We start from the raw sequence: 20279 nt of genomic DNA, 5'->3' as shown, positions 1-20279 counted from the left end.
GGAAGTTTTGGGGCGAATCGTTGAGAGAGGAGACATTTGAGAGCACCTCCGAGGGGGCATTAAGGACTACTTTACACATAATGTAGGTAGTGTGGCATCCGCAGGGATAGTGTGGGAAGCCTTTAAGGTGGTGATTATAGGGCTTGCGATCTCATAGGCGAGGGGAGTGCAGACTTGTTAGGATGCACATTTAGGGTCACGAAGGATTGTTTTATAAGCATTTATTATAAGTCAAATACATAAAGGACCCTGAGCTGCCCGCACGCAGCCTGTTCTCCTCCAAGAGCCCATCAACTGCCCTCACATAGAGCCTTTGCAAATTTAAACATCTACCAGATCATCTTAGAAGACTCATATGCTGACACTCCATCTGACATCACCAAAACTCCTGCCAAGATTCACTAGAATGACAGACATCCTCACGCCACATCATAACACATCTCCCTCCTATTATATATATATAAAACATTAATGAATTCGTACATTAAATCAAAACGCACTATTAACACTAAACCAATTAAATATAAATATAAAACTGGAACTGAAACTCCTTCTCACTCTCTTCCATTCATTCAAATAACACTTCTCCTGACCACAGCAACTCTACTATTGTTCCATACCTGACCACCCACAACTCGAATGGCCCCCTTCAGCACAGCAACTACCCTCACAGGTTCAGAATACAAAGAATCCCCTTTCCTTTTTATCACAGCTTTTCTTATTCGCACCATGTCACCACATTTAACTTTCAGCTCCTTTCTTCCTCTCCTCACATTCTCTCTTGTGACCCATCTCTCCTTCTTCCTTTTCAACAACTTTCTCAGATCCTCAACAACCACATCAGATTCTCTACACACACCTAACCATGGTGGACTCACTACACAATTTGGTTTCCGACCACGCATCAGTTCAAAAGGACATAAACCCGTCTCCGCATGTGGAGCGATTCGTAAAGCCCATATCCTTTCTTGAATGGCTACTTTCTTATGATACCCATTTTCCTGAGCCATGCGTACTCTTTCCATCACACATCTATTCATCCTTTCCACCATACCATTCGTCTCTGGATGGTAAAGAGCCAACTTTTTGTGCTTAAACCCACATTTCACCAAATACTCAGGAAAACATCCTCCAGTAAACGGCGTCCCGTTATCTGTAAAAATACTCTCGGGAACACCTTCCCTTGCAAAGATTTCTTGCAAGACATCAACCATACTCACTGGAAATCTCCCTCGCAATCGCAAACTCACACCACCGGGAAAACATGTCCATGATAAGTACCACATATTTACCTCTTCCATAGCCCAGGTCGACTGGTCCTAATATGTCCATGGCCAATTCTCTCCATACACCCGTGGGAATGTTCACCTCCACCACTGATTACCTCATCGCAACCAGGCCTTCCCTGACCTTATGCATACCTAGAAATCACTTACTCTCTTCTCAATGTCCCTTTCAAAGCCAGGCCACCAATAATCCGATCTGAGCACCCCTTTGGTTTTGTTGATGCCAATGTGCCCAACATGAGCTAAATCAATGACTTTGGACCGTAATCTAGTCGGAACGACTGCACGTTCCCATCGGGACATCACCTCTTCCCTTACAGATAGTTCATCCCTAATTTCCCAAAAGGGCTTCTCTCACTCCAATAAGTCCATCCTTCTACGCCACACCGAAGCTAGAACATATGTCATGACATGTGACGAGACCTTGTCTTTGCTTCCTTCTTCTAACCATGTCTCTTTGGGAACTATACCTTCCGTATTTACAAACACCATCTCCATTTGCACCTCTTCATCCTCCATTGTACTCAGTGCTACCCTTAGTCTAGATAAGCTGTCGGCTAAAACATTTTCCCTGCCGGATATTACTTCCTTCTGAAATCGATGGCATTGCATCCTGGTGACCCATCCTGCCACCCTCCTTGATACTTTGTCTAAACCTTTGTTCTCAAAAATTACCTTCAGCTGCTTACGATCAGTTCGAATTATGAAATCGGTTCCCCATACAAAATTTTTAAACCTTTATACTGCCCAATAGCAAGCTAGCGCCTCTTTCTCCAAAACAGAGTATCTCTTTCTGCACCCCTCAATGCTCGCAACGCATGTGCTATTATATCCTGCGATCCATCTGCCTTAATCTGCGATAAAACTGCACCAACTCCCAAATCACATGCATCAACAGTTATAACACTTTTCCGTCTAGTGTCATAGCACTCTAAAGGTTGTGCCAAATCAATTTCCCTTTTCACTTTCATGAACTCCTCCTCACATGCCTGGGTCCAAACAAACTTGGCCCCTTTCTTTAACAATTTCTTCAACTCCACAACCTTAGATGCATAATTTTCCACACATTTCTGGTAAAATTCTGCTAAGCTAAGAAATGACCTAAATTATACCTTGTTGGTGGGCCTCTCCACCACCTTTATTGCATCCACTAAACTTTTCTTTGTACTGACTCCATTTCCTGATACTTTGTGGCCCAAATATTCCACCTGGCTCACACCGAACAAACGTTTCTCCTCCCTCAGGGTAATAACTTTCCTTTCAAAAATTCTCAACACATCATTTAGTATGGCCTCATGTTCCTCAACAGATTCAACACAAATGAGCACTTCGTCTTGAAAACAAAATACGCCTTTTACACCACTTAACATTCTGTCCATGAGTTTTTGAAACACCGACGATGCCGATACTAACCCAAAAGGCATCCTCTTAAATTGAAAAACGACTTCATGGGTAACAAAAGCAGTTAGTTTCCGACACTTCTTCTCAAGGTCCACTTGGTGCTATGCTGACGCCACGTCACGTTTTGAAAATACCTTACCACGGCCGACCCTTGCTAACATCTCCCCCATATTAGGCAGTGGATGGCGATCTACCAACACACATCTATTGAGTTCGCACAAATCTACAAATAACCTGAGCTCTCCAGAACTCTTTTCACCACTACCACCGGGGATGTCCATTCCACATCCCCAGCCCTTTTGATGATATCCATCTGCAAGAGTTTGTATATTTCCTTTTTGACACCCTCTCTTAGAGTCATGGGTACAGGTTTCAATTTTGCAACCACAGGTTTACTATGCGTCCTCAGAATTATTTGATGTTGGGGTCCTTTTATTTTCCTAACACCCTTCTTAAATAGACACAATATCTTTCACCTATAGCACAACCCACATAAAGAACCTGCTCCTCTTTATTGGGGTCTAATCTTATTTTCAACTTTCTCTGTTCTCTCCACCCCAATAGCGTGAGACCTTTCTTTGACACACATATTTTTCCCTCACATCGGTGACCCTTGAACTCAAATTGATCCACACAGTAACCCAACAACTCAATTTTATCTTGGTTGTATCCACCTGGGTTAATACCAGGTTTCACTAGTAGTCTAACCTCTCCCTTCACATCCCTTCAAGCACTTCTGTGGGCACTAATGTAATCTTGGTCCCTGAGTCAGCCATCATCATCACATCCTGACCATTCACATTAATGCATGCATATGGAGGCTCGCAATCATCGACATCCTTATCATCACCAATGATATTTATCGTACCAACAGTTATATTCTCAACATATGATGACTCTTGATCTTCTGACGATCTTTGGTCTGACTCATCATTTACATATAGTACTCTCCTCTGGTTGAACTGTCCAGATTGATAGTTCTTGCAACAATTAGGAAAATGTCCTCTTCTCTTGCACTTGGAACATGTCACTCCTACCAGGACATCCCAGAAATGCTGCAAAATGGCTTCCGCTAGCACAACGAAAGCAGGGGCCGTCTTCTCTCTTCTCTCCTTCTTTCTTGTCTCCCTTCTGGATAGAACTTTGTGTGGATTTCGACTCTCCTCCTCCTCGACTATTCTGTTTGGGCTTATACTTTTTCTTGCCGTTGGTTTCATTCACAGTCATAATTTTGGGCTTTACATCTTTGTGTGTGCTGTTATCATTACTCTTGATCTTCTGACGATCTTTGGTCTGACTCATCATTTACATATAGTACTCTCCTCTGGTTGAACTGTCCAGATTGATAGTTCTTGCAACAATTAGGAAAATGTCCTCTTCTCTTGCACTTAGAACATGTCACTCTCCTTCCAGGACATCCCAGAAATGCTGCAAAATGGCTTCCGCTAGCACAACGAAAGCAGGGGCCGTCTTCTCTCTTCTCTCCTTCTTTCTTGTCTCCCTTCTGGATAGAACTTTGTGTGGATTTCGACTCTCCTCCTCCTCGACTATTTTGTTTGGGCTTACACTTTTTCTTGCCTTTGGTTTCATTCACAGTCATAATTTTGGGCTTTACATCTTTGTGTGTGCTGTTATCATTCTTTGACTGTTTAGCCACACATGCCAAGGAATGCTCAAACTTGCGTGCGATTGTCAACACTTCATCCATAGTTCCTCCCTAATCTTGTTCGAACAACAATGTGTCATAAATTGTTCTCTTATATGTTCATCAAAAGCATCATTGAATTTGCATGACAATGCCAGGTGACGTAGTGCAGTGATTTAATCCTCGACGGACACATTTTGCTCCTGCACGCGCATACGGAAATTGAAGCGCTCTAGAATTGGGCTGGTTTTGGGATTAAGTGTTTGTCAAGTCTCAATAAAGCACTATCCAGTTAATTTGTCAAGTCTCAAAGCACAAAAGAACTAGACCACCTGGGTCCAGACTAACGCCAACTGCCTCTGACTCCAACCCTCCTGCCCTAGCTGCAGAAAGACGCCCAACAACACACACTAACTTCCTCCACAACCAGAAGAGACCCAATTTCCCTAGTCCCAGACCCACTCAAAAAATAATCACAACTCCTACCCTATCAGGAGCCCTCATCAATGCAAGGTCCCTCATAGCCCACAATACGGAATTTGCCGACATACTAGCCATGGACAATTTAGAGCTACTTGCCATTACTGAGACCTGGCTCCATGATGCTGCAGTCGATCGACCTAACTCTAGGGGAGGTGGCCTGGCCATTATTGCCAAAACGAAACTAGCTGTAAGGCGCACCCCACACCCAGCCATCACATCCTGTGAACTTCTTTCTGCTAAAATACCTATCTCTAACAACAGTACATAAACTGTCCTTCTGGTGTATAGACCACCAGGCCCATTAGGTAACTTTGAGGAAGACCTATCTAGCCTCCTCTCGAATATCATCAAAGATTCCACTCAGCTCCTGTTACTAGGTGACTTTAACCTGGGATTTATTGACGACACAGACAAACAGGCCCACTCCATCCAATCAATCCTAATCGATCATGGCCTTACCCAACAAGTTTTAGCCCCTACACACACAAAAGGACGGACATTAGATTGGATAGCTAACCGAAACTGCGCCATGACCATATCCAACATTTTACCACAAACGTGGACTGACCACCACCTTATTTGTTTCTCATCTACCATAGAGCCTCCCAAACTAGACAAGCTTACTTCAGCTCCGCCCATGCCTACTAGAAGCAAAAAAGAAATCACAGCTGATAAACTACTTCCTCTCCTCCTACCTGCCCTCTCCGCTAGCACCATCAATTCTGACCCTAACATGCTAGTTGAGACATTCAACAACACTATGTCAAAAGCCCTGGATACTATTGCCCCTATTAAACTGCGCAAAAGCAAACGAGAATCTCATCTTAACACCTGGTTCACCCCCTACCTCAAGGAATTACGGATCCAAAAACGCAAACTCCAAGCTATTTGGAGTCATACACCCTCAGTTGAGAATAAAACCTCACTTGACAATTTGGCAAAAAAATAAAAGACGGAAATAATCCAAACCAAAAAGAATACATTCAATGAGAGAATTAGCAAAGCTAACTCTAACTCCAAAGAACTCTTCTCCATCCTCCGAGAAATGGAAAACCCAATCACACCCATAGATAATGCCCCCAAGGACAAACAATGGTGCACTAGCATCCAAAATGCTCTAGCGAATAAAATCACAACACTTCAAACGAAAATTGCTAAGAAGAAAGCATCCCTAAATGACACTGGAACCCATACCTCCCACATGGCAGATATACCTAGAATAGTCAATCAAATCAACTGCAAACCATTCAGATTCTCTAACATATCTATATTGGAAACCGAAAAGGTGATATTATCCTTGAAACCATCCAACTGCCAAGGTGACAGCTGCCCAGCACAAGTCATTAAGGATGCAGCCAGAGACCTAGCGCCTTTCATCTCTAAATTAATAAATTCCTCCTTCAGATCTAGCACTGTACCCACTAGCCTTAAAGAATCCTGGGTGCTGCCTCTCCTGAAAAAACAGACCCTTGACCCAGCCATCCCAACTAATTATAGGCCCATTACTACGGTCCCATTTCTCCTTAAAATCATTGACAGAGTATCTTACCTCCAGATCCAAAACTACCTGGAGACAAACCAACTACTAGGATCACGCCAATCTGGCTTGAGACCACTACACTGAAACGGCCCTAATCGACCTTAAGACACAAATCGACGAGTTGAAGGATAAAGGTAAAACAGCTATGCTCCTCCTCCTTGACTTATCGGCGGCCTTCGACCTAGTGGACCACGCAGTGTTATGCAACCATCTAGCATCTGCCACCCATTTCTCAAGTGAAGCTATAGGATGGGTACAATCCTTCCTAGCTAACCGTACGATAAGAGTGTTCTCCCCATTAGCCTCAGCGGACCCAATACATATCACCTTGGCGTCCCACAAGGTTCATGTGTCTCCCCCACAATGCACAATATATTTACTAAGCCACTCTTTGACAAACTTGACAGATTGGGGGTAACTTACACCAACTACGCGGACGATACGCAGATCCTCATACCACTATCTGGCAACTTTGTTGAAGACACAGCTCTAGTAAATAAGATTTACCTCATCATTCAGGCATGGATGGCCTCACATGGCCTCTGCCTGAATGACGATAAAACAGAGATACTGATACTGGGTACTGACTCCAACCTTAAAAAACTCAGCCCTAACTACAGTGCCTTCAATATAGACGGTAATATAATCAAAGTGGCAACGGAGGTAAAAACACTAGGCTTCTACCTTGATTCCACTTTATCTTTCAAAAAACAAGTTAACGCTTTGGCTTCCTCCACAGCCTACACTTGCAAATGAATCAGGGCCTGCAGACCTTAACCCTCCACAACCAATTGTATCACACTAGCCAATGCCATAGTAATGTCCAAACTGGATTACTGTAATGCCCTTTATGCGGGCGCCAATAAAACTGTCACTAACAAATTGCAAATATTGCAGAATAATGCTCTTAGAGCAGCACTTGACATACCCCGCAGAGCACATATATCTAATATTCGGAAAGACAACCTCTGGCTAAAAATCAATGACAGAGTTCTCCTTAAAACACTATCTCTCACACATAAAGGACTGAACAACACTGTGCCCCCCTACATCTCGGCTAGACTGACTAGAAAATCCTCTACTCACCATACCAGAGCCTCTATCCACTCCCTACTTGAAACCCCCAGATTTAGACTAACTAAAGCAGGCGGAGCTAGCTTCCCTGTTAGAGCGGCCTGCGCTTGGAATTCACTCCCCATGGCATTGAGAGCTAATCTACCCTACTCTAGTTTCAGGAGTAAGGTGAAAAGTTGGCTTTGGAGTAACGACAACTAACCCACTGAACCTGGCCCTATCATTGCGCATAACTACCCTTGACTCCCCCGATACCAGACCTATGAGAGGGATTCACATTCCTGTATTTCTTGTATATGTGTATATTGGTTTTGTATATATGTTAATAACTCATATAATGCATATTCTGTATGTATCCTTTTGTATGTACGCAACCTTAAGCCTAAGCATTCTTGTAACTGCTGCGCCCGGCTACCCCTGGGTTTTGGATCGCATTATCAAATAATAAACTAAACTAAACTAAACTATCCAGTATATTTTTTGAAGCATCACCTGTAACATCGTCCTGGGCATGCGGAAAAGTCTCAAATATTCTCTGACCCTAAAACCCCAAAAAATGCATGAGCAAGGCCATCTTCCTGTCATTGTGATATTAATTGCCACTCTCTGCTTTCAGGTAATGTAGGAAGCCCTTCTTCCATTGCGACCATGCAATCTTGGGCATCCCTGGAGTAGCCATAAACATTGGTGGCATGTTATTCCTGACATTGTCATTCTGTTTTGGTGGCTCTCTTAACTTCTCACTTCTCCTTATGGGCACTAAGAGCTGTTCTCTCCTTTCTTTATTTCTCCTTCGGGAATTACTGGATGTGTTGCAACTTGAAACTTCCAGATGGCTGCGCTTGTTCTGTAATCAAGGTGCTGCCTCTCTCCTGTACTATGCATGGTACCTACAATACCACTACCTTGAGGGCCTTTATTTTTCTCTTTCCACCTACCAGATGGGTGCACCTGTTCTGTACTGATGGCGCTGGCTCTATTGTACTGTGCCTGGTGCCTTCAATGCTGAAGAGAGTGCCCCTCTCTTATACTGTACTTGGTATCTTATACTGTTCCTGGTGCCTTCAATGCTGAGTGAGGGAGTGCCCCTCTCTTACCTTGTACTTGGTACCTCTATTTTGGATCCAAGCCATGCTTCGGTATCTTCTGTAACAGAGTGCCCTTACTCTTACGTTACTTGTGGTATTTCCTCGTTTTCTGGATCCTCGGCGCGTTTCTCTCTTGACACTGGAGCAGGCCGCACACGTGAAGCTGCGAACTGGGCCTCTTGTCCCCTTCTCCTCTTCCTACGCAGATGCTGATGCCTTCATATACCAGGGCGGAGCCGCAAAGTGAGTAAGAGGCAATACCTACGTGGCTGCTGCTGGTATCCCTCGCGCACCCTGCTACGGAGTGAAGCGGAGCGGCATTAGCAAACTAGCTCATCAGGTGCGGAACTAATGGGAAAATGGGGCCGCTGCAACGCCTGGGGCGGCGAAGGCGGAGCGGCCTTGGAGTCTGTTGTGGGTCAATCACAGGACTCCTGATAGGGGTCCCTCTGGTCCTTTTTCTTGGGCAATAGTGCCAGATCCTCGTCGCCAATGTTAGGATGCACATTCAGGGGCGCGCAGGATTGTTTTATAAGCATTTATTATAAGTCAAATACATAAAGGAACCCCAGCTGCCCGCATGCAGCCCGATCTCCTTCACGAGCCCATCAACTGCCCTCACATAGAACCTTTGCAAATGTAAACATCTACCAGATCATCTTAGAAGAATCCTTATATGCTGACACTCCATCTGACATGACCAAAACTCCTGCCAAGATTCACTAGAATGACAGACATCCCTCAAGCCACATCATAACAGGACTACAATAGAAAGTGACCTGTCTAGAGCAGAAGCCGCACTAGAGAGTGCAGAGGGAGCGGGGGAATGACAGAAGACCGCATCCGAGAGGTAACGAGCCTGAAACAGGAATGCCTGAAGAACTAGGACAGACTGGGAGCATTGAATTACACTAAATACATAGAAAAGCAGCACGCAGAGGAAAACCGGGGTGATTGCTCGTCTGGCTATATAAAAATGAAGCTAAACATGAATCGATTAAGTTAGTCATGGGGGCGGATGGGTTGGAGCGTAGAACACAGGAAGGCATCAATGTGTGCTTCCTTGACTTTTACAAAAATGTATACACAGAGATGTCAGAAGCACAGCTCTCTGAGATTCAGGAGGCCCTAGCCGAGATAGACTTGCCTAAACTGAGCCCTGAAGAGGCCGGAGCGCTGGAGGCTCCCATCACCCTGGAAGAACTCGAAACCACTATCATGGATCTCCCAATCGGCATGACGCCTGGAATGGATGGGCTACCTAGTGAGTTTTACAAAGAATATATAGCTGACGTCACGCCCCCTCTGCTATCGATGCTAAAAGAAGCATTCAGCGTAGATATACTCCCGAGGACGCTAAGAGAATCCTTAATAATACCACTGTTAAAACCAAACAAATCTGACAAAGACTGTGGATCATATAGACTATTGTCACTACTAAATTAAGACGGGAAGCTGCTCACTTGCCTATTGGCCAACAGGCTTAAAAGGGTGATAGATACATTGATGCACCCAGACCAAACATGATCTGTCCCAAATAGGAATATTACATGGAACTTACGTAGGCTACATCACGTTATAGATCACACCAGGAACAGTAGTAGTCCGTACGTGGGTAGCCTCATTAGATGCGGTCAAAGCATTTGACTCTGTTCGTTGGCCATGGCTTTTAGCTACATTGAGAGAATTTGTATGGGCCCCACATATATCAAATGGGCACGGCTACTGTATAGTAAGCCGGTAGCGAGAATGAGAATGGCCAATCAGATAATGGAGCAGTGGGAGTTAGAAAAGGGCACGAGACAGGGTTGCTTGTGGTCACCTATGCTGCTTATACTAGCCTTGGAATTCCTAGTGGCATACTTGAGAAGGGAATATCGGGAGGCGGGCATAGATATGGTAGGGGGAACTTGGTATCACTATATGCGGATGACATGCTGTTATAGCTACAACACCCTGAGACCGACCTCCAATATATGCTGGAGGTACTAGAGTGCTACTCGGAGTTGTTTGGTATCACAGTTAGCAGACAGAAATCTTGCTTGTTCCCCCAGGCAGGGTACAGTGGGAAGCCAGTGCAGGCACTACCTGAGATTCCAATAAGATGCGAAGTAGTCACGTTCAGGTCTCTCTGAGTCGATGTTTACCATGACCCCAACATAGAACACATGCACAACATGCAAAAAGCAGCAGATAACATAGCGAAGTCCATTGGCTTCTGGTCTAATTTGCCACTCTCGTTGATGAGGAGAGCAGCGCTGCTCAAGATGGTTGTTCTCCCCAGGTTTCTTCACTATTTTACCAACATACCGTAAGAGATTCCCAAACCTTTCTTTAAGAAACTGGATGCATTGTGTCAGAGTTTTCTGTGGCGAAAGTTCAGATGTAGATGGCACTCACAAAACTACCAAAGTCTTACGACCAGGGAGGGATCAAAGTTCCCATCTGCGAAGTGTACTTTGTGGCAAGCCAATTGCAGTTTGTCACAGGTTGGCTGTCGGACGAACAAACACAAGATACCCCCCTGTTATGTCCTGCGTGCGCCCCTTCTTCTTGAAAGAGGTAATATGGATAAACACGACACTTAGCTAACCCCTCCCCCCGCCCCACCTGACCACCCCTCTAAACACTAAGCAGGCAAATATGGAAGAGAGCGTGCTGCCTGCTGGGTTGTAAGTCACCCTACTCCCCCCAAATTCCACTGGTGTTGTTACGGGCAGAAGATAGGCAAGCTAGGCTAATGGTGAGGAAGTACTGGGAGGCCTAGGGGGTGGGGACAACCAGTGACTTATTAAAGGATGGCCAACCAGTAGACTTGCACATAAGCCAGCATGTGCTGATTGCCTCTTTGCTCGCACAAATAAAACAAAAATGGCCAGCGGGGCAGGGGGAACTTCAGCAAGTCGAAGAAATAATAATATGTTACAACATTGCGGATGGAGGGCACGCAGTATTGAGAGTATATCGACCTGCCAACACTTGGAAGAGGAGCTGCATAAGCCATTGTTAGATTCTGAATGGGATAGAGCGCTAACATATCACAAAACGGTATTGAGGAATGCGAGATTTCAGTTAATACAGCTATACATCACTCCCAGAGCTTATCTAACCTCCTGTAGAATCGCTAAGTTCCGCAATGCACCAGAACAAAGTTGCCCAAGGTAGACATCTATTATGGGCACGTAGCATAATCCAACAATACTGGAGTGGCATAGCACGCCAGCTGGCAAGAGTGGATATAACTCTATATATTGGGTCCCCTACTGGGTGCTTGCTTGGGATATTCTCACGGCCACAGCGTGCAAAACATGTAAGCAAACTGAAAGATTTAGCATATATTCTAGCGAAACGCAGAATAGCAATCCACTGGAAATCACGTAGGGGGCCTGGGGTGCATGAGTGGTGGGGCGATCTTCAGAAATTGTTACATGCAGAGAGAGCGGCTTGGCACGAGGCAGCGCGCAAGAGCCACGGAGAGAGCAATGAAGAGACCTGAGCTCCTGCTTCAAGAACTGTTTGCCTCAGAGTATACTAAGCCCCAATTGGAAATACTCAGTCTACAAATCCCTGCAGAAGGTGTACTGTAGACATGGATGGAATGGGTAGTTACTGTTGCTCGCAGATGTTAATGGAATGGGCATAGGCTGGTGGGAGTGGGTGGGGAAAAGTTGGAACACAGACTGAATGTTGTGACATTGTAATGACATATGGATAGCAAGTCTGTAATTATGTAAAAGGTTAGTAAAATATATTCAACAAAAAAAAGATTTGCTTCCAATAAATTGCGACCCCTGGACCAGAGCGGCCCTCAACGGGGAGTATCTCGATTAATCCTCAACCCCAAGTTTCCTAAAATACGGTTGAAGGGAAGCTGAACAACCAGTAAGTACAGGGCTTTTGTACCACATTTGTGGTGAAGCCAGTATTAAAACACAGCTGCTATCACCCTACTCCCTAAAATTAAAATAGGGGAGGCACCAATATTGCTGTGAACCTTCGGGGTAACTCAGGATTAAATACCTTAAGTACAACAAAAAGGGTTGCAGTTGCAGGGGGACTTCAGGAGTTGTCCCTGGGAAAAAACAAAATGTTTGGGGGACTCTATAAAGGGGCTCCACAATAGGAATTCTGTGTTACAGTCACCTCATGTAATTTACCCAGTGAGAATGACCATATATGCTCGTTCACAGACTGCAAAGACCTGCAAAGCTCCCTTTGAATGAATAGAGTCCAGTTTGGGCTGGATAGAGGTCATCCAAATGGCTTCATCCACATCCCTATGTGTGTGCCCATGAAAGTGGTGTCTGAATTATTTTTATTTCAATCTGTAAATAGCCACTTGCAGACTAAACTGTGTCAAGGCACTACAAATAACCTGTTGCAACAGACCTTGGTTGAAATTAACCAAAGAGCCAAGCCTTCAGGGCTTTACCGAATTGCAGATAATTATCTATTTGCCAGATGAAGAGCATTGCACAATTGTGCAGCAACAACTGCAAATCTGCGCTATCCCTTGAATTTAAATTTGTATTTGGGAACCACAAGTAAGTTTTGTTCTTCAGAACCCAATAAGCAGAAAAGTCTGTATAGGTGAGTCTTATTTTGTAAATAAACAAGGGCAGTCCTTTGAATGCATTTAAAAATGAAGCAAAGTTCCTTATGATACAGTATTTCACTGGGAACGTAGTGATTGGTGAAAAAGCAGTTCTCCAGCATGGGGTCTGGCATGGATTCACATGCTCATGAATATTCCCCGTCGTCAGGCCGGGAATCCTTGGTAAAGAAAAAAATCAGTTTCAGTTTTGTTTCTGAACTGTCGTTCTCCTACTAACCAATCACTGATCTCTGGGTCATACTGCCCCCAGCCAATGACTGCCCTCTACCTAAGCCCCTCCTCAGGCAGCTATCTTCAGATTTTTACCGCACGTTCAAATGTTGGAAGTCCTGGTGCTATAGCTCTCTAGCTTCTACTGCGTATTGCATGTTTTTCAGAGAATTTCTCTATTTTTCCGGTCAATTGAACCTCAAGCTCCACAGATTTTTCATCCGAATAACGGGTACCCATTTTCGTAAGTTTATATGCCCCTCAAGGGCGATTTTATGTCGAAATCCACTTCTCAGAGGATTCCAGAAGATCTTTGAGGCCTACCCCGCGTGGACATGGCCGAAGACAAAGGAGACTCAACGCCACCAGGCTAAGGCTTCGATTGAGGGCGTAGTAGCGTCCCTGGCGAAGACCGCAGATGCGGCCCCAGTGGAGACGACTCCCAAGCCAAGAGCTTCCCTGCCCGCCCAGAGGGAATCTTCTTTCCAGCTCATCGACAAGACCCCTGTGAAGCCCTTGGTAGAAAAGAAGGGGGAGCATGATAGTCCTACCAGGCTCAGATATCTCCCCCAAGACAAACTTTCGGGCCTCAAGGCTTTGCTGGACAAGAGTTCAGGTCCTACGGGAAGGACCCCGACGAGACGGACGTGGAAAGCGATGAGGGAACCGACGAGGAGCGGCAGGCCGACGAGCAACCGGAGGACACCACGCCGCTGCCTATGCTCCCGTCGCAACTGCAGCCACCAGCGACGGACAGGTCGGAGGACATATTGCTAGCCCTGCACACCCTGTGCTCAGAAATAAGGACAAGGATGCCCTTGCCGCCTGCTGGCGATCCAGCGGTGCCTGGTCCATTAGGAAGCCCTCCAACCAAGCGGAGGCGGGTCCATCCACCCCCCACCCTGCCATCCTTCACCTCCATCCCCTCTGCCGAGGGCCGAGACAGAGACTGCGACGACGGGGACGGACGACGGCGGCGACGACGACGACGGAACCTATCTCCCGTCACCTCCACCCTTGGCTTCTCTGCCCGACGAAATTGGTTTGTTCCACGCCATGATAGCTAGGGCCTCAGAGCTTTTTCAGCTGCGCCCTGAAGAACAGAAGGAGGGATTCCTTTATCAGCGACGAGAGGCCAAGAGGAAGACTGTGCTCTCTGTCCTGCTGTTGGACGACATCTGGGACGAAGGGCTGTCCCTCCTAAAGAACTTATCCTCGGCACCGGTGAAGAGAGACTGGTACGAGAAGAAATATCGGGTTCCAGACTCTGCCCCCGTGTGCCTCAGGGTGCAGCCGTCCCTGGACTCAGTGGTCTCCACGGCGGGCAGGAAGAAATACGGCAGGGGCAACGGCATCGACTTCCACCACCCCGCCGGACGGCGAGGGGAAGAAGCTGGATTCCATGGGACGTCGGGTCATCACGTCGGCGGCAATGACCATTAAAGCGGGCAACGCTCTCGCTATCGTGGCCCGCTACGATAGGGAGCTGTGGTTTAAAATCTCCCCCCTCCTGGATTTCCTCCCAAACGACAAGAGGGCGGAGGCCCTTGAAATCTTACAAGAAGGTGAGGTGGCTTCGGACCATGCCATCACTGTGGCCAGGGACATCGCCGACAACAGCTTCTGCCAGATGGGCAACAGCGTTTGCCTTCGCCGGCGTGGTAGGCTCAGGGCCACAGATTTCCGTCAGGATGTACAGGTGAGGGTACTGGACATGCCCTTCGACAGGGAAAACTTGTCCTACAGAGGCCGCAGCAAGGCCGGAGGACATCGTCGTCGTCACCAGGGGGGCCAAGGTGGTAAGGCCCAGGCGAAGCAGCACTGAATGAACCGGCTCTGACATCAGGCCCCCACCCGAACACCCCGATGGGAGGCCTCCTGGCGAACTTCGTCGGCGTGTGGAAGTCCATCTCCACCGACCGTTGGGTGATGGATGCCTTGGCCCTGGCCCACGGACACACCCTGGAGTTCCAAAGGAAGTGTCCCCGTTTTCCACTGGTGGCCAGAAAGGAAAACCACATCCCACAACTACTTATGGAGGCATGAGCAATGCTGAAAAAGGGCAATATAGAGCTTGTCCCAAAGAGGCTGCAGGGCTCCGGAGTATACTCGCGGTACTTCCTCGTCCGAAAGAAGACTGGTTGCTGGCAGCCCATTCTAGATCTCTGCTGCCTCAACAAATACCTAAAATCCCAGAAAATCTGGATGGTCACCCTTCAGCATGTGCTGGGACAGCTGGAAGAAGGGGACTTCCTGTTGTCGCTCGACCTGGGGGATGCCTACTTCCACATCCCCATACACAAGGGGCATCGAAAGTTACTGCGCTTCGTGGTCCAAGGGCGGCACTACCAATTCAAGGCCCTTCCCTTCGGGTTGAAGTCGGCCCCAAGGGTCTTCACCAAGTGCCTGGCACTGGTGGCGGCGCAGCTGCGCCTGCATGGGATCCACGTCTACCCCTACCTGGACGATTGCCTCACCCGAGCGAACTCAAGGGAACTCGCCATCGAACACACAGCGTGGACCGTCCGCCTGCTCACAGAACTGGTTCTTGAAAAATGATGCAAAGTCCTGCTTGGTGCCATCGCAGGACGCTCTATTCCTGGGAGCCAGGCTCGACACAGTGGCGCAACTGGCTTCACTGTCGAAGGAGAGGATAAAAGCCATCCTGGGCAAGGTACAATGGCTGTTGACCATGGAAGTTGCCAGGGTGAGGTCCATCAAGTCCCTGCTCGGCATGATGTCATCATGCATCTACCCCGTCCGGCTGTGCAGGTTTCGGATGCGTCCGCTGCAGGAGTTCTTTGACGCCTGTTGGATACAAGTGGCGGGAAGCTTCGAGGACAAGATCACCCTCAACAAGACATTCCGTCGAGCGATCTGGTCATGGGGCACCCGTGCGCATCTAGCAGCGGGCATGGATTTTCAGACCCCAGCGCATCAGGAGACAGTGACGAAGGACGCCTCCCTTGAGGGATGGGGCACGCACACCAGAGATCTCTACGCAAGAGGCCTTTGGCTTCCGGAGGAGAGGGCACTGCACATCAACATCCTGGAACTCTGGGCCGTGTTTTGGGCCCTCAGGTCCTTCATTCCGTCCCTCAAGGGCAAGGTGGTGCGGGTCTTCACTGACCACACCACCACGATGTTCTACATTCGGAAGCTGGGGGGGCACCAGATCCCTGGCCCTCTCCAAGGAAGCGCAGGATCTGTGGCACTGGGCCGTCGCCCAAGGCATGTTCCTGGTACCCTTTCACCTGGCAGGAGGGAAGAACACCATCGTAGACTCACTCAGCAGGGAGCTGCGCTCTTGCAACGAGTGGGAGCTTCGGCAGCATTAAGTGGATCTTCTATTCCGACGATGGGGCAATCACCAGATGGATCTGTATGCGACGGCGACGTGCCGGAGGTTCGCCAGCAGGTTCCCCTGGGACGGCCTATTCCTCTATGCGTTCCCACCATTGCCGTTGCTTCTTCAACTCATCAGTCAACTCAGACGGTCCTGGTGCAGGATGATCTTCGTCACACCGGCATGTCCGAGGCAGATATGGTACACGGACCTTCTGGACATGTCAGCGTCCACTCCAGTCAAGCTTCCGGCAGACGCAGATCTTCTCACCAGGGAAGGAGGCGCAATCCTGCACCACGACCCAGGGTCACTGAACCTGCAGGCCTGGCTCCTGCAGCACTAGAGTTCGGAGGCTACGATATTCCGGCGGACTGCAAGGAGGTACTTGCCAAGGATAGGGCCTCCTCGACTCTTAAGTGCTATGGACATAAATGGAAGAGGTTCACCGTGCACAGAAGATAAACCCTCTACGGATCACGGCTCCTCAAGTGCTGCCGTACTTGCTGTCGCTGGCCAAGGCGGGGCTGGCGCACGCCTCCATTAAAATTAATCTGCGGGCCATCTCCCGCCGCTGTACCAGAACTCCGGGGCGGTCGTCGCTGTGGTCTCATCGCTTAGTTTAGGAGTTCATGAAAGGACTTATCCGCTCTTTCCCCGCCGGTGAAGGCTCCATCCCCAGCATGGATATTCAGTGTGGTGCTGACTAGATTCATGGATCGGCCATTCGAGCCTTAGCATTCGGCACCCCTGAAATTCCTGTCGTGAAAGGCGGTGTTTCTTGTGGCCATCACCTCTGCACGACAAGTGGGAGAGATCCAGGGCCTCTCCTGTAAACCTCCGTACCTGACATTCCACGAGACGAGGGTTGTCCTGAGGATGCACCCCTCCTTCATGCCCAAGGAGCGTTGAAGTTCTACGTGGACCGAATGAAGGATTTTCGGAAGACATCACAGCTGTTTGTGAACTTTGTCCTGTGAACCAAGGGAAGGCCTCTCCAAGGCTTCCATTTCCAGGTGGCTCTCCGGCTGCATCACCCATTGTCACTGGTTGGCAAACCGACCGTTGCCTGGCCATCCGAGAGCCCATTCGACAAGAGCGATCGCTGCAACTACAACGTTCCTGTCTAGTATGCCCCTGCTGGACATCTGCAGGGCTGCTGCGTGGAGGTCGACGCACACCTTCACGAAATTCTTCTGCGTCGACCGAGATTCCAGGGAGGAGTCCAGAGTCGGCCAAGCAGTGCTGTGCAACCTGTTCACTTGAAGGTGAGCCTGGTGCAGAGGTAAGAGATGCTTAATGTTGAGTTGTTGAAATGCTTAATGTTGAGCCTTGCCACCTCCCGTGGTTGTGCATGTGTGTACTGCTATGTATTATTGTATTCATGAGCATGTGAATCCATGCCAGACCCCCATGCTGGAGAAGGAACAAGTTACTTGCCTGTAATTGTTCTCCAGCAGGGGTCTGGCATGGATTCACATGCGCACCCTCCCGCCTGCCCCTCTGCGGCTCTTCTCTTGGTTCTACTGCCAAATCTGAAGATGGCTGCCTGAGGAGGGGCTTAGGTAGAGGGCAGACATTGATTGGGGTCAGTATGACCCAGAGATCAGTGATTGGTTATTAGGAGAAAGACAGTTCAGAAACAAAACTGAAACTGATTTTTTTCTTTACTGAGGATTCCCGGCCTGACGGCGGGGAATATTCATGTGAATCCATGCCAGACCCATGCTGGAGAACAACAGTTACAGGTAAGTAACGTGTTCCTTATTGAATCAGAAGTCTAGAGTTAAAAAATCAAAAAAATAGCAGAATTTTTTGAATTCGCTCCTATTGATATTCAGGAGAGCTCAAATGTAACGTATTACAATAATCGAACCTAAAGTTAATAATGGCAGCTGATTTTTATGTGTATAAAAACTGGCTTTTTGCGTGACTTTGAGAGTGGAGCACCCAGTGAGACTCGTTTGCTCCGGGAGGTTACACTCACCTTTGTGTGTGTCCGTGGAGCAGCACTCCTATCGCACCAGCTTTGGCCACCAACTAGGAAGGACTCAAACAAACTGGAGCATTAACTGTTACGGGCCGCCATTGCCAGAGACCGGCAGGCCTGTGTACGAAAAGGGGCGGCTTAAGACCCCTTTTGAATATTTTCCGATGGTTGTAACACCTCCACTAAACAAAACAAAAGGAAAGGCAGAAGTTGATCCGGGGGAGCAGCTGAGATGGAGGGCCAGTGAAAAGGTATAAGGGAGGACGGGAAGCAGGAATGTGTGGGTTGCTTGGTGACGTCAAAGGAGGAAGGAGCAACAGGACCAAGAGACCAGATAGGGGAAGAACTGAGTGGAGGACCGTGGAGGGGGATTTATTACCAAAATGTCCAAGGTGAAATATTGATTGGTGGGGGAAGTGAAAGGAGGGGGACTGGGGATGAGGGTGGAGCAGAGAGGAGTAGTAGCAGTGTGGAGCGAAAAGGAAGAGAACTAGTAGTGGTAGTGTGGAAAGGAAAGAATGTGAGTAGCACGGAGTAAGATCTGAGGGTGAAGGTAGATAATAGAGTGAAAAATGGGGAACAGAACAGCGAGCATCCAGGCGAGAAAGGACAACTGTGGGTGAGGTGAGGGGGAGGAGAATAGAAGGAAAAAAAGTGATAAAGACCCAGGGAGATGGAACAGTGGAGCATGGCAGGATAGGAACAAGTGGGGCTTGGGTGCCTGAAAGGCACAAACCACTTAAACTGCATCTTGGGGAATCTTAGAGTAGGGACCCTCTAGATTAATCACTGAAGAAGTTTAGGTAGATGGGGCATTGCCTTAACGCAATCATCTTGAGTTAGGCAGGTTTTAGATGGTAGGGATTACCAATCTTTAGTGGCCATCCCTGGGTTGAGGGATGCCTGGTTTAGGGAGGGAACACTAGTGTCTAGACGAGAAAGAGATGAACGGCCTTTAGAGTAGCCTGGAGTCTGCAAAACCAGTAACACCCTTGACCTGTTTTCGAGAGTTGGTGTGGTCTTGAAGCCATTTGTGACAATATTTAAAGGGGGAATATGATTATATTGTTTCTGAATTTAAATACTAATTACATTTGTTTGTTTTTCTTATTGTATTGAGATTTAAATAATACAATATGATTTTTTCAAAAGGGGGTTTATGAGAAGGTGGGAGCAAGGGAATATCAGCTGGTGAAAGGAAGGGGTTATCAGGAGGTTAAAAGAATGTGACTATCAGGAGCAGATAACATGTACATATAAGGAGGGGGAAGGAGATGAAGGAAAGAAGAAGTTAAGAGCTAAAAATCAGCAGAAGGAATACGAAGAACACCAAGAGGCAGTTTAAGGAGCGAAAGGCAGACCATAGTTGGAGATTGGGGTTAGGGAAGTTGGAGGAACTGAATGGGGTGAAGAAAGAAACTTTGATCTTGGAAAATCCAAAAGAGGTGCAGAGTTTCTTTCTTGAGATGGGTGGTGGCAGAACAGGTGAATGACAAAAGTCTATATCATTTGATGAATAGTTGAGAATAAAGGAGGAGTTGTACGTCCGAGTCTAGGAGTGTATCCAGGAGTTGAGAGAGAGTGTAAAGATCAATGGATAGGAC

General features: G+C 47.5%; 1 protein-coding gene across 3 annotated transcripts in view; it reads left to right on the top strand.

The window, feature by feature from the left end:
• HMGXB3 (HMG-box containing 3) overlaps positions 1 to 20279 on the top strand; it is a 1885602-nt gene that overhangs the window by 1182370 nt on the left and 682953 nt on the right. The gene's annotated exons all lie outside the window — the stretch shown is intronic.

The sequence above is a fragment of the Ambystoma mexicanum genome, chromosome 3q (genome assembly GCF_040938575.1).
Source record: "Ambystoma mexicanum isolate Mex_15411 chromosome 3q, UKY_AmexF1_1, whole genome shotgun sequence".
NCBI classification, from domain to species: Eukaryota; Metazoa; Chordata; class Amphibia; order Caudata; family Ambystomatidae; genus Ambystoma; species Ambystoma mexicanum.
This window is presented reverse-complemented; position numbering and strand designations above follow the sequence as displayed.